The sequence below is a fragment of the Lipotes vexillifer genome, unplaced genomic scaffold (genome assembly GCF_000442215.2).
Source record: "Lipotes vexillifer unplaced genomic scaffold, Lipotes_vexillifer_v1.1 scaffold905, whole genome shotgun sequence".
NCBI lineage: Eukaryota > Metazoa > Chordata > Mammalia > Artiodactyla > Lipotidae > Lipotes > Lipotes vexillifer.
This window is the reverse complement of record NW_006796034.1, coordinates 984,691-997,452: the sequence shown is the minus strand read 5'-3', so window position 1 is coordinate 997,452 and position 12,762 is coordinate 984,691.

The following is a 12,762-nucleotide window of genomic DNA, read 5'->3' as shown; positions in this document are numbered from 1 at the left end:
CAGCAGGAAGGCAGATGCACTGGAGGGCCCTCCCTCAAAAGGCTCCAAGAGACACCCAGATCTTTCCCTTAGGGAACCATTAGACACAGGCTTATGTGCATGTTTGCTAAGACTTCTTTCTCTAGGCATTCACCCCTAGCGGACTTGTACACTTTTGCTTTTCCTCAGAGATTTATATCTAGTCCTTCCAGCAGAAGCAAAGCTCCTTTACCTACATAAAGCAAAGAAAGAGATCGTGTGGGGCAACGTGGCAGAAAGACACCAACCAGCGGGGCTGCGCAGTCCCTCCAGATAAACATAAGAAAAGGTCATCCAAACACAGGAAGACAGCCGTCCCCTTCCCTTTTCCTTTACCCCCTCCCCTTCCTCCCTCTGGCTCCCTTATCCCCAGAGGGTGGACCCAGCCTTTCCCAAAGTTTATTCTGAGAGCTCCAGGCTCCCACAGTAGAACGTGCTGTGGACATGGGAATACAACAGCCCAGCCAACAGGGAAAACCAAAAATATAAACGGAAAGATTTAATAGATTCCTTTCTCTCTCTGCCTCAAAGTTAGAGCAGAAATGCCTGCTATTACTGCTTTTACTATTCTTGATATATCAGTCCTTTCAGGGAGGAGGCCTTCTGATGTTTATTGCAGTTGTCAGCAAACACTTTGCCCAGAAAAAAGTTAAGGTCTGTTTTAGGATCTCAGTGCCACTGACTTGGTCCATTAAACAAATGCAATAAACTGTTAGGAAGCAAAGTCCCGAAAGCCTTGCATCTCAAACCGTGACAATGATTTTATGAATAACACTAAAACTGCAGGAAAAAATTTATAAGGCTAAATTTCCTTTAAACCCACTATTGGAATTTTATAAATAGGAACCCTGAGCTCATAAATAGGAAGTCATTTTGTCTTTAACAGACATATTCTGACCAAAACAGTGGTGAGAATATAAGCTTTGGTTTTTATTCTCCACTTAGGAGTAAAAAGGTTAATACTACAGGATTGTGTACCTCAATGTTATAAACCAGCATTTGTGAAGAAATGTTCAGTACCAATTTCAAAACAAACACAGTGTTTGAAAGAAAAGCATAATGGTGACCTTTCTCATTAGCTGTTGCTCAAACAAAGATATGTTCCAGCAATATCCGATGCTTCCTTCCTGCCAGGGCCTCCACCCTGTGCAATTTAAAACACTTGTGTTACATTCAAACCAGAGCTGAGGATGTGGTGGAGCTGAGTTTCAGCAGCATTGTGTTTACAGTTTATTATTATTTTCTAAGTTTTTTAATGCTTTGTTTTCATAAGTTTATTGTCATGAGTTGGATTTGCAAGATTAAGTCTTTGAAACCAGACAAATGAACTCATTATTTACTTATTCACTCTTCTTCCTCATCTCTCTATTTTTTTGTGGCACATAGCATCGTAGGTCCTTTTTTTTTTTTTTAATAAATCTATTTATTTATTTTTGGCTGTGTTGGGTCTTCATTGTTGCACGCAGGCTTTCTCTAATTGCTGCAAGCAGGAGCTACTCCTCATTGCGGTGCACGGGCTTCTCATCGCAGTGGCTCTTCTTGTTGCCGAGCACGGGCTCTAGGAACACGGGCTTCAGTAGTTGTGGCGCAAAGGCTCTAGAGCGCAGGCTCAGTAGTTGTGGCGCATGGGCTCAGTTGCTCTGCAATATGTGGGATCTTCCCAGACCATGGATCGAACCCATGTTCCCTGCACTGGCAGGCGGATTCTTAACCACTGGCCACCAGGGAAGTCCTGCATCGTAGGCTCTTGACCATAAGGACAGATAATTATATCATTGCTCTCTGGTAGATGTTTTTATGAATACATTGTAGGCAACAAACAAACTAAAACAAAAATAATTTTTAAGGACTATGCTTAGCTTGTCTTATGTAAAATGCTATAGATCTAAATAATCACAAAACTGAGAATGAAAGAGAGAGATTGAGAGACTGCTTTCATACAAGTAATCCTTCTGTTCATCATGACCAATGACCCTAAATTAGGTAATATAAGTTGAAAATCATCGAAATCAAGGTGATTTTCCCATATGGAACAACAAACAATGAAGAAGTGTTCTTCTGGTCCAAAGACCTAATGCTAAATCTTTATAGAAATGACCATAAACACTAGGTCCAACTATAAATGACATAAGCCATTTATATTTGTTACAATGGACATAATTTTATAATAGAAAAACATTGAATACATGTTATTCTAAAAGTAATTTTACTTTTTAATATGCAGTATAAATTATTCTAAAGTATATGTACATGTGTTAAAAAGAGCTACATACTGATAAATCCCATGAAAGACCAGGGAGGTGAGTATCTCTGCTTAGCTTAAAACAGTCCAGGACTCTCCCTGCATCCGAGAGTGGAATCTGTCATCCTTGAACAATTTTGCTAACAATGGGGGAGTTCCTGTTTCCTCCATGGAAAATCTGGACATTACTAGGAAAGGGGAAGGGAGAATGGTCAGTGGAGAGGCAACCAATGACCATCCAATTCAGTAGTTCACAGGAATTGTCATGAAAATTAAATAATACTGTGGATATAAGAGAGTTTGCATAGTGCCCCGTGCATGTGAGTGCTCAAGGGATGGGCTGAGACCTAAGCAAGGTCAGTCTCATTCCTTCCAGAAAATTTGGTCTTTAGGCCCCCCTAAAGGACCATGAGGTGCTGTCAGGTGAGCTTAGAGCTGCCAGTAACCATATTTCCCTAGGGGGCCCTATGGAGAAAGTCTGTCTTTTGTAAGAGAGATTAAGGAATAGAAACCTCTAAGAAACCTTAGAAATGAAAAAAGAGAGCCTTGATAGTGTCCTCCAAAGCCATGGATCCAGATGTGTCTGAGGCTACCTCTGCCCTTGCCCTTGGACCCAGTTAAGTGAGCCAATAACTTCCTTTTTATTTTAAGCTAGTTTGAGTTTAGTTTCTATTACTTATGACTGAAAGGGCACAGGCCAATGCAACCTTCAAAATCATGAGTTCAAGAATCTTGTTTTTTCCACAACTTGTCATCTTTCCAGCTAGTTTGTTCAATTATGCCTTATTAGAGCACCCAGCGCCCTATCAACTCCTCTATTTTTCCTTATGGATTAGTCCCCTCCTGCCTTTACTTCCTCCCTTTGCAACTTAGATTTATGGTCCATCATTTCAAAAATTCCTTTGCCTCCATGTGGCAAAAATTCCATCCATGGAGCCTAACTACCTGCTTTCTCCATACTTGAACATGAGCAATTAAACAACACTAGAGAAAAATCACACAAAGAGCAGATTGATTTCACCTTAAGTTCATGATCATACCTCAAATGACCCTCAGTATGGTTCAGCAATCCTGTTACAATTCTCTGGTTGGCTTTCTCTGATGTTCCCCAATGGTAACATCAAACCTTTCATCAGTCTCATCTCTTCCTCCGGTCATCTCAATTGATGACCTCTGCTTCCCAGACAAAATGGAAACCATAAAACCATCTGCTACCATAGCCCATCCTCTATTAATTCCCTCTTCTTATAACAAAGGAATTATCCTTCCTATTTAATTCCCATTCTTTTATCTGAGACTGGGATCTCGTCCCCTCCCACCTTGTCAGAAATCCACACTGTTGATTTGCCCTCCTCTAGCCTGTATCTCTAACATCACTAAGCTGAGTCCCGCTGTTTACCTCTCTAGAGGCACTTTTATCTTGTCTACCCTGCTTGTGCTGGGGGAGGCCGAAGTCTGTATGAACTGTATCAGCAGGCTTCTTCGCCCTCTACTCCCTGCAGGTGTGGCCAATGGGAAGCCCCAGCAGGAGATCTGAGAGAGGCAGGACCATGAGATAGTATTTATTTCTCTTTTTCTTCTCTAAGTCTTCTTGGGTTTGCTGTTTCTTCTGACCAAAGTCACTGTCCTCTCAAAACAGCCCTCTCGGGCTTCCCTGGTGGCGCAGTGGTTGAGAGTCCGCCTGCCGATGCAGGGCACACGGGTTCGTGCCCCGGTCCGGGAAGATCCCACGTGCCGCGGAGCGGCTGGGCCCGTGACCCCTGGCCACTGAGCCTGCGCGTCTGGAGCCTGTGCTCCGCAACGGGAGAGGCCACAGCAGTGAGAGGCCCGCGTACCGCAAAAAAAAAAAAAAACCAGCCCTCTCCTTCTGGTTTCTGGGAATTACTGTGTCCGGCCCCCTCGCCCCCCTTTAAATCTAAGGTAATGGTTCCACTGGTTTTTTGCCCGAGGGTACTTTACAATCCCCTGTTGGATCCCTATATTGTAGCTACACCATTGTAAATGGTCCCTTCCTCAAATTAAACTAATGTGAGTATGTCATCTGTTTCCTAGTGACTGACACACTCTTCCTCTCTAATGTATTCTTCTCATCAACGTATAAACATGTTCAAGTATCCTAGCCTCACAGATCCTTAATCTTTACCTGTTACCTACTTTTTCTATTCTACATTCTTGATTACACCCCAGATCTCGTCATCAATTGGAATTGTCCCATCTCTGAAATCTTAAACTCTATTATCTGAGCACCATCTCCTAACCTTATCAATGCGTATTTTTTAACTGTATCAAAAGCACGAAGCCCCTTGACTCCTCCACCCCACCTCCAATTTCTCAGTCTCATCTTGTCCTCATTTCCTTCTCCTGGCAGTTTAAAAGCCAAAGGTACATCCTTTCAATCTCTCTCTTGCCTAATCGATACTAGCAATTCTATTTCTCTTCATTCTTTTACACACCCATCTGAAAAAACCCCAGTCCTGGGGCAATTCAACTAGGCACTTGCTCCACCTTATACTTAACACTGGTGGAGAAGAGCATGCATGTGTACATGTCGGAGTCACTATTCTTTTAAGATCTCTAACCTCACCTCTGACCCTTCTAGGTGTCCCTAGTCAACATCTTCCCTTTTTCCCCAAAACAATGTAATTTCAAATCTTCTTAAACTGAAAGCAGGGGTCTATGCTTGCCATTTTACAATGAATTCCTAATTTCTCAATACAATTGAATTTTCAGTCTTTGCCTATTTGGCCTCTTGAAGAAATTTGACACTGTTGTCAGTTTCCTTCTTGAAACTCTCTCTTGTCTTGCCTTCTAGGACAATATTATTTCCTGCCCTCCTCTTTTTCTTAAATGTTGACATTTTCCTGGGGTTCCTTTGCCCTCTTCTCATCTCACCCTTCTCATTTAATGTTCTTCTCATCTCTCCAAGTATTCTTATCCACTGTCAACGGTCACTAGCATGAACAATCTGTACACTGATGGTCCCTAAGTCTAGAGGTCAAATTTTGTTCCTAAATTCTAAATCTAATTGCTGAGAGTTTTGACTGTATATCTGACCAGTACCCAGAACTTAATGCATTACAAATTAAATGATTACTATTTCTCTCCTTGTTACAGTCTACTGCAGCCCTCCTCCTTTATTGAATGGCACTGCTTTCCATTTTCCCAACTTGCTGCAATCATCTCTGACTCCTAAAGCGCCAGTTCTTACCCCCTCATTTGATCACCAAGCCCTTGTTGATCCTATTTCTTTCTCAGTAGTTCTGAAATCCAATCATCCTCTCTATTCCATCTGACCTCATTCTTTCTTTTTTTTTTCTTTTGGCTGTGTTGGGTCTTCGTTGCTGCCCAGGCTTTCTCTAGTTGCAGAGAGTGGGGGCTCCTCTTTGTTGTGGTGCGCGGGCTTTTCACTGCAGTGGCTTCTCTTGTTGCAGAGCACAGGCTCTAGGTGCGTGGGCTTCAGCAGTTGCGGCAATCGGGGTCAGTAGTTGTGGCATGTGGGCTTAATTGTTCTGCGGCAAGTGGGATCTTCCCGGACCAGGGCTCAAACCCGTTTCCCCTGCATTGGCAGGCGGATTCTTAATCACTGAGCCACCAGGGAAGTCCCCTGACCTCATTATTTCTTGCTTAGAATGTTACAACAACCTTCTAGCCAATCTCTGTAATTCTGATCTACTCATCTTCCGTACCACCAAAAGAATTGTCATTCCAAAACAAAAGTCTTATTATGTTAATTCCCTTCTCAGACCCCTTCAGTGACTCTCCATTGTCTTGAGGGTAAAATCCAAACACACTATCATGACATAATAATCTCTAATAGTACAAATTCCTTTGGTTGCAAGGAACTGTTTTTTAAAAATCTTCTGGCTAAGTCAAGAAAAGAGAGGCTAGTTTATTGAAATGATATTGGAGAAGCTTGTGGAATTGGAGGAATTGAACAACCAAGTGCCAGGAAGAACCGCAGCCAGGGCTGCTCTGAGGATGTCAGCAGCAGAAGTTGGAAAATCTTAACTGCTTTAAGCGCTACCACTTATAATTGTGCACTGTTTGTGGTGGTCCTTCTTTTTATGGAATTGTCATTAATGTGACTCAGCTTAAAGATTCCCAGGCTCTGTGTTCCTCACTTATAGTTTCAAAATTCCCAGGAATAATATTCTGATTAGCCCAGCATGGGTAAATCAGTTAATCTCTATACTCTCTGAAGGAGCACATGGCACAGGTGTGACCACTGGGGGCTCCCTTCTGTGTATAAGGCATTCACAAAGAACTGAGAATCACTGTGAGCTGAAAGAATATCTAATGGATGTCTGCTATACTCTGCACTTCTCACCTCTCAATTTTCTTTCTCCACTATTCTTCAAATTGTACCTTACTTTTCCAGCCATGGTGTGTGTTATGGACTGAATGTTTGTGTGCTCTCAAAATTCATGTGTTGAAGCCCTAACCCACAATGAGATTGTTAGAAAATAAATCACTGTTGTGTAAGCCACCTGGTATAGGCTATTTTGTTATGGCAGCCTGAGCTAAGACAGTGCGCTACTTGTCTCCTGGAACAAATCATGTTCTTTCAGACTATCTTGTCTTTGTGACCTGCCTGGCTTTTTCACTCACTGTTCACTGGGGTATGAATTAATTTCTCCTTCTCTCCACCAGTACATCCCCTTTTGTTCTTCATAATGCAATACTCACTCATCTGTTAGGAATCAACTTAAGGATCACTTCCTCCGGAAAACCTTCCTTGATTTTTCCAGGCTGATTTATATTCCTTCTCTATACACCACAGCTTCCTGAGTTTAACTTTATCACAGCTGTTATTGTAATTCCCTATTATCAAATCCGTCTCTCTCACTGGCTTGTGAGATCTTTGAGATCAGGAGCTGTATTTCTTAAATTTGAATCTGCAGAGGCAAACATAGGACCCAACTCATTGTTGATACTCAACATATATTTGCAGAATGAATGAATGAAACTCATGGCTTCCTAGTTCCACACTCTGTCTGTATTCAACAACACACTCTCTCCAACCCTCTACTCATTGCCTTGTGACCCAGTTGCTTGCAAATATGTGACTCTCACTCATAAAATCATGACTAGCTAGGAGCCAATTACTTCTACCCTTTATTTTTGTATCATCCATGACATCTCATTTTGTACATGTTAGATGGACAATACATTTTTGTTAAAAAAATAAGTATGATTGATCCCAAAACAGCTAATGCACTTTAAGCCTTATTAACAGATGTTCAGCGTCAAAAGAGTATTTGTATTCCTAATGATCCTTACGTGGATCAGATCACATCTGAAGCACTGTGTTCAGTTCTGAGCAATAAATACACATTCTTCCATCAACAAATGTTTATGGAGTGCCGAGTTTGTGCCAAGCACCTTTCTGCTATGTCCAGGGCTTGAAAATTAAACAGACTTAGGTGTGAATCCTAGTTTTGCCACTTGCTATGTATATCCATCAAGATAGGCTAGGTTTTGCTGCAGAAACCAATAATTCCCAAACATTAGTGCCTTACCACTTCCCAATTTTGTTTCTCATTCATGCTACATGTCTATCATGGACTGAGTGTGGCTCTATTCCACATATTCTTCACTCCAGGATGCAGACTCCCTCCATCTGCAACATTGCTGTTTTCATAGCAGAGAGAGAAAGCATGATGAACCATGAAAGCTTCTGCCAGAAGTGACACACATCATTTTTGCTCACACTTCATTGGCTGAAGCAAGTCATGTGACCACATGTGGATTCACACAGAGAGGGGCATAAAAGGGTGAACCATACCCTTATTTGTATGTATGGTACCCACATACCATACTATGTGTCCTAACCTGTTCAAGTCCTTGTTTTATCATGTGTAAAATAATAATAATGAAGATAATGATAATAATAATAATCTCTGCACTGAAGACTGAGGTGAGGATGCAAAATAATGTATGTAAAGTGTTTGATACATTGAAGTCTTCTGTCATGAAATGGTGACTATTTCAGTCTAAAAGTTTAAAAATCCTGATATTCATAAGTAAAGTTCTCTAAGCACTTCAGAATAAAGTAAATTAGTTAACTCTTCCTTTTAATTTTTTCTTTGAAGACCCCACTGAAACAGTCTGAACCATGTTTCCAGCACTGGCTTCATGTTTTTTCCATCAAGGCCATTCTTGTCAGAATCAAGATGATCTGTGAAGAATTAGGTTGGATAAAATTTCTATGATTTATTTTTCATTTTTTCATGTTTGAGCTCTGTTTTCCAAACAGGATTGTAAGCAACTGGAACAGGGCCACGTCTCATACCTTTTTGCATCACTAGAAACTCATACAATTCCCCACCCAGAGGATTTCTTGATGCTGATAAGGATATTTGGAATTAGAATTGGGGTTTTATGTTGTCATTTCACAGTATCCACTGATTTTCTAAGTTTACAGTTACGTTTTAAAGATAATTCTTTTTGAAAGCATCTTATTGACTTGCTAAATTTATACACTGTTTCCTACCAAATAATGTCAGAGCAAAGAGCATGGCTGTCTGATTTGGCATATAGGTTGAGTTACACAAATCCTGGTAAGATTGCTTCTGGATATACCCATTAAAAAGTAAGTAAAATAGTAATTTACCACTTTTTCATTACTCTTCCTAGAGTGACTAAAATAAATTCTATGTACATATAGAGGTGAAAATTCTTTCCATGAGGTAATTGATTCCAGTTCTCTTAAATGTTTGGTAACCAGGTGAATTATCAAATGTGTTTTTTGAAAAATTGTGCAATTGGGGCATTCGAAAGTGAGACTTTGAAATATATTATATATCTTCCACTTCAACCTCTTAAGAAATCTCATTTGAAGTGAGGGACAGGAGTGATGCTCCAAAGTTTCACGGGTGGTGCCTTTGCAGACTTCTCTAAACCATTCAGCCCTATGAACCATGTGTGCCTGGCACCAGGCTATCCCTCAGCAATGTCATCTTATGAAGAATATTCTTCATGACCATGCAGTGCTCTAAATACAGAAGCAGTGGTACACAGGCTGCCATTCAAATGGCTACCTATTTGGTACAAAACCAGAACCCATCATGTTTGTAATCTCATTAAAGTAAACTCAGTAATAACAAGAACCTTATAGAGTTGGCAATGGAATTTTTTTTTCTTTTTTTTTTTTTAAAGATGTTGGGGGTAGGAGTTTAGTAATTTATTTATTTATTTTTGCTGTGTTGGGTCTTCGTTTCTGTGTGAGGGCTTTCTCTAGTTGTGGCAAGTGGGGGCCAGTCTTCACTGTGTTGCATGGGCCTCTCACTATCGCGGCCTCTCTTGTTGCGGAGCACAGGCTCCAGACACGCAGGCTCAGTAGTTGTGGCTCGCGGGCCTAGTTGCTCCGTGGCACGTGGGATCCTCCCAGACCAGGGTTCGAACCCATGTCCCTTGCATTAGCAGGCAGATTCTCAACCACTGCGCCCCCAGGGAAGCCCGGCAGTGGAATTTAAAACAATGCTTTTATGCATTTTTTCTTAAGCTTTAAGAAAAGATTGCTGATCACTGTGTCTTTGCTAAACTTTTTAACTTGGTATTTATAGAGCTTTAAATACTAGGCCTATACTGTCAAAGGAGAGAAAAGTGAGGGAAGGACCATGTCCACAAAAGGGGAATGGATATATCCTCCCTTACCCATAGAAGGAGAAATACTGATTTGAACTAGACCTGAGTAATTTAGATTTGGTCAGATATTCAGTCATAATTGTTGCCTGGGGACAAACCACACGAAGAGGAAAATTATCTTCATCAATTTACACAGAGCCCCTTCTTGGTTCTTTTTCTTTAGCATATGAAGCAGTTCATCAGCCTTCAGGTTGCAAGGCTTCCCCTCTCATCACCCAGTAAATACTTCAGAGCCACGGACATTCACACAGCAGAGAAGAGCACTCAAGACCCTGAAGAGTGTTCAAATCCCATTCTGCCATTTTTCTCTTCCTCTTACTTTTCATTTTTTACCAAGAATTAGCAAAAATGGACCATTACTTAAACCAATGGTTCCCAAACCTATTGGATTACAAAAAGTTCCACTGATTTTCTAAGTTTATAGTTACATTTTGATGTATAGTTTTACAGTTACATTGGATTTTAAAAGTTCCACCCATGGAACTTTTTAAAAGGACAGGGTTCTGGGCTCCAGCACAAATCTTCTGAATCAGAATTTGGGGGCGGTAGGGCCTAGGAATCTGTGTTTTTAAAGAGTTTCTTGGTGATCGTGATTATCTGCCAACTTTAAAGTACTAAGAGGCTTGCCAGGCTATGGGTTACTTTGGTCTCTGTCTTTGGTAAAAGAGCTGTACCTGGAGCTCAGATCATTTTGGCACTAGAGAGACCTGGTGAGTTCCATAACCCCCCTCACCACCTGTCTGCACTGCCCCCTCCCACACATATGCCATGCTCTCATAAACGCTGAGGAGTGTAAACCTATGGACCAAAGAATATTCCATGCAGAGGCCTCAGTAATTGCATGTCCATCAGCATGGTAGTCCTAGAACATGACATCCCCAGGGGAAAAAAATCCCCCAGCAGTGCTGCCAACGCTGCACACATAGCTCAGAATTGATTTTCACCAACCCTAGCTGCTCTGTAGAGCATTTGTCCAAGTGTAGGTAGCTAGTCGCTCGTTGATTTTATCCAGAACCCCCTTTTCCTTGAGTACTTTGTAAGCAGTACATGCTACAGGAACTCATTTAAAAAGAGAAGCCTGTATGCACATAATTCAAATTCTACAGTTCCCAATGATAACACTATTATGTGTGATTGCAATTCTCTAAATTCTTTCAGCTCATTTCCTGCCACCAGAGTGACGAATGCTTTGATACATTCCTGAATTTCTGTGATGCGCTGCCATGAAGTCCTGTAACTCGTCTCACTGATGGTGTTGATCTCAGGGTTAGCTTTAAGTGCTGGGCTGTTTCCAGAAAGAGCAGCCTCTAACGTACCTCCTGCCTTGTGCTTGCCCAGAGAGATAGCACAGGGGCCTCAATCTCTTCCCTATCATGCTGTCATATTTGGCAAACATACGGATTTAGAGTAATTTTAGAAAATTATAAATCCTTGCTTTAGAAAGTAAGTTTAAATGTGTATGCATATATACCTACATGAATATTTTGTAAATGCATGTGTTTGGACACGTGTGTGTATGGGTGTGTATATGTGTGCTATACAGCGCATGTGTATACTAATATACTATAAGACTCAAATTTTCTGTTTCTTGTCTCTCAGAGAGAAATATTATAGCTATCTCTATAGCTAATAATCATAACAGGGCACAGCTGTCAACTGTGGCAATATGATTAACCCTTGAAGGGAGTTGAAATGTTTCTATGTCACTGGAAGTCATTATTCAAAGTTGGGAAGTGATGCCTAGAAACCCAGGATTGATGGAGGATGTGACACAGGAGAATGCAAGGGAGGACATCAGCTTTCTCTACTTATCCTGCCATTATTCCATCTTTTAGGTAATTTGACAAATCCATCCCATCTTCCTGGTTACAACAGCTGGAGACTGGATTGCAGTTTACAGAAAAGAGTCAGGATAAGCTCTAGACTTTCTTTCTCTCCTTCCCAAAACAACTCTCCTTCCTGCTAGTGCCCTCCAAGTTGTCTTTTATTCTTTATTTCCCTAACTCAAGGGCAAAACATTTCTTGTTTTTATTGGGATAAAATATAAATAACATAATGTTTATCATTGTAACCATTCGTAAGTATACAAATTCAGTGGCATTAAATTTCTGTACTTAATGGTGAAATGCATGCATCAACTGTGCTCACTGTGACCAACTTATGTGGTCCGTGAGAGAGGTTAGCAAGGATATACATGCAAGAACTGTGGAAGCCTCCAACCTTCCAATCTTCCTCTATAGGTTTCTTAATGGTTTGTTAATTTTTCAATTCAAGAGATTTTTTACTGTGGGAAGGTTATCTATAGAAGACTATGCTAAGACTAAGTTGGGGACTTCCCTGGTGGCACAGTGGTTAAGAATCCGCCTGCCAATGCAGGGAACACGGGTTCGAGCCCTGGTCTGGGAAGATCCCACATGCCGTGGAGCAACTAAGCCCATGCGCCACAACTACTGAGCCTGCACTCTAGAGCCCGCGAGCCACAACTACTGAGCCCGTGTGCCACAACTAATGAAGCCCATGTGCCTAGAGCCCGTGCTCGACAACAAGAGAAGCCACCGCAATGAGAAGCCCAAGCACCGCAATGAAGAGTAGCCCCCGCTCACCGGAACTAGAGAAAGCCCGTGCACAGCAACAAAGACCCAACACAGACAAAAATAAATAAATAAAAATAGGGCTTCCCTGGTGGCGCAGTTTTTAGAGACTGCCTGCCGATGCAGGGGACGCGGGTTCGTGCCCCGGTCCGGGAAGATCCCACATGCCGCGGAGCGGCTGGGCGCGTGAGCCGTGGCCGCTGAGCCTGCGCGCCCGGAGCCTGTGCTCCGCAACGGGAGAGACCACAACAGTGAGAGGCCCGC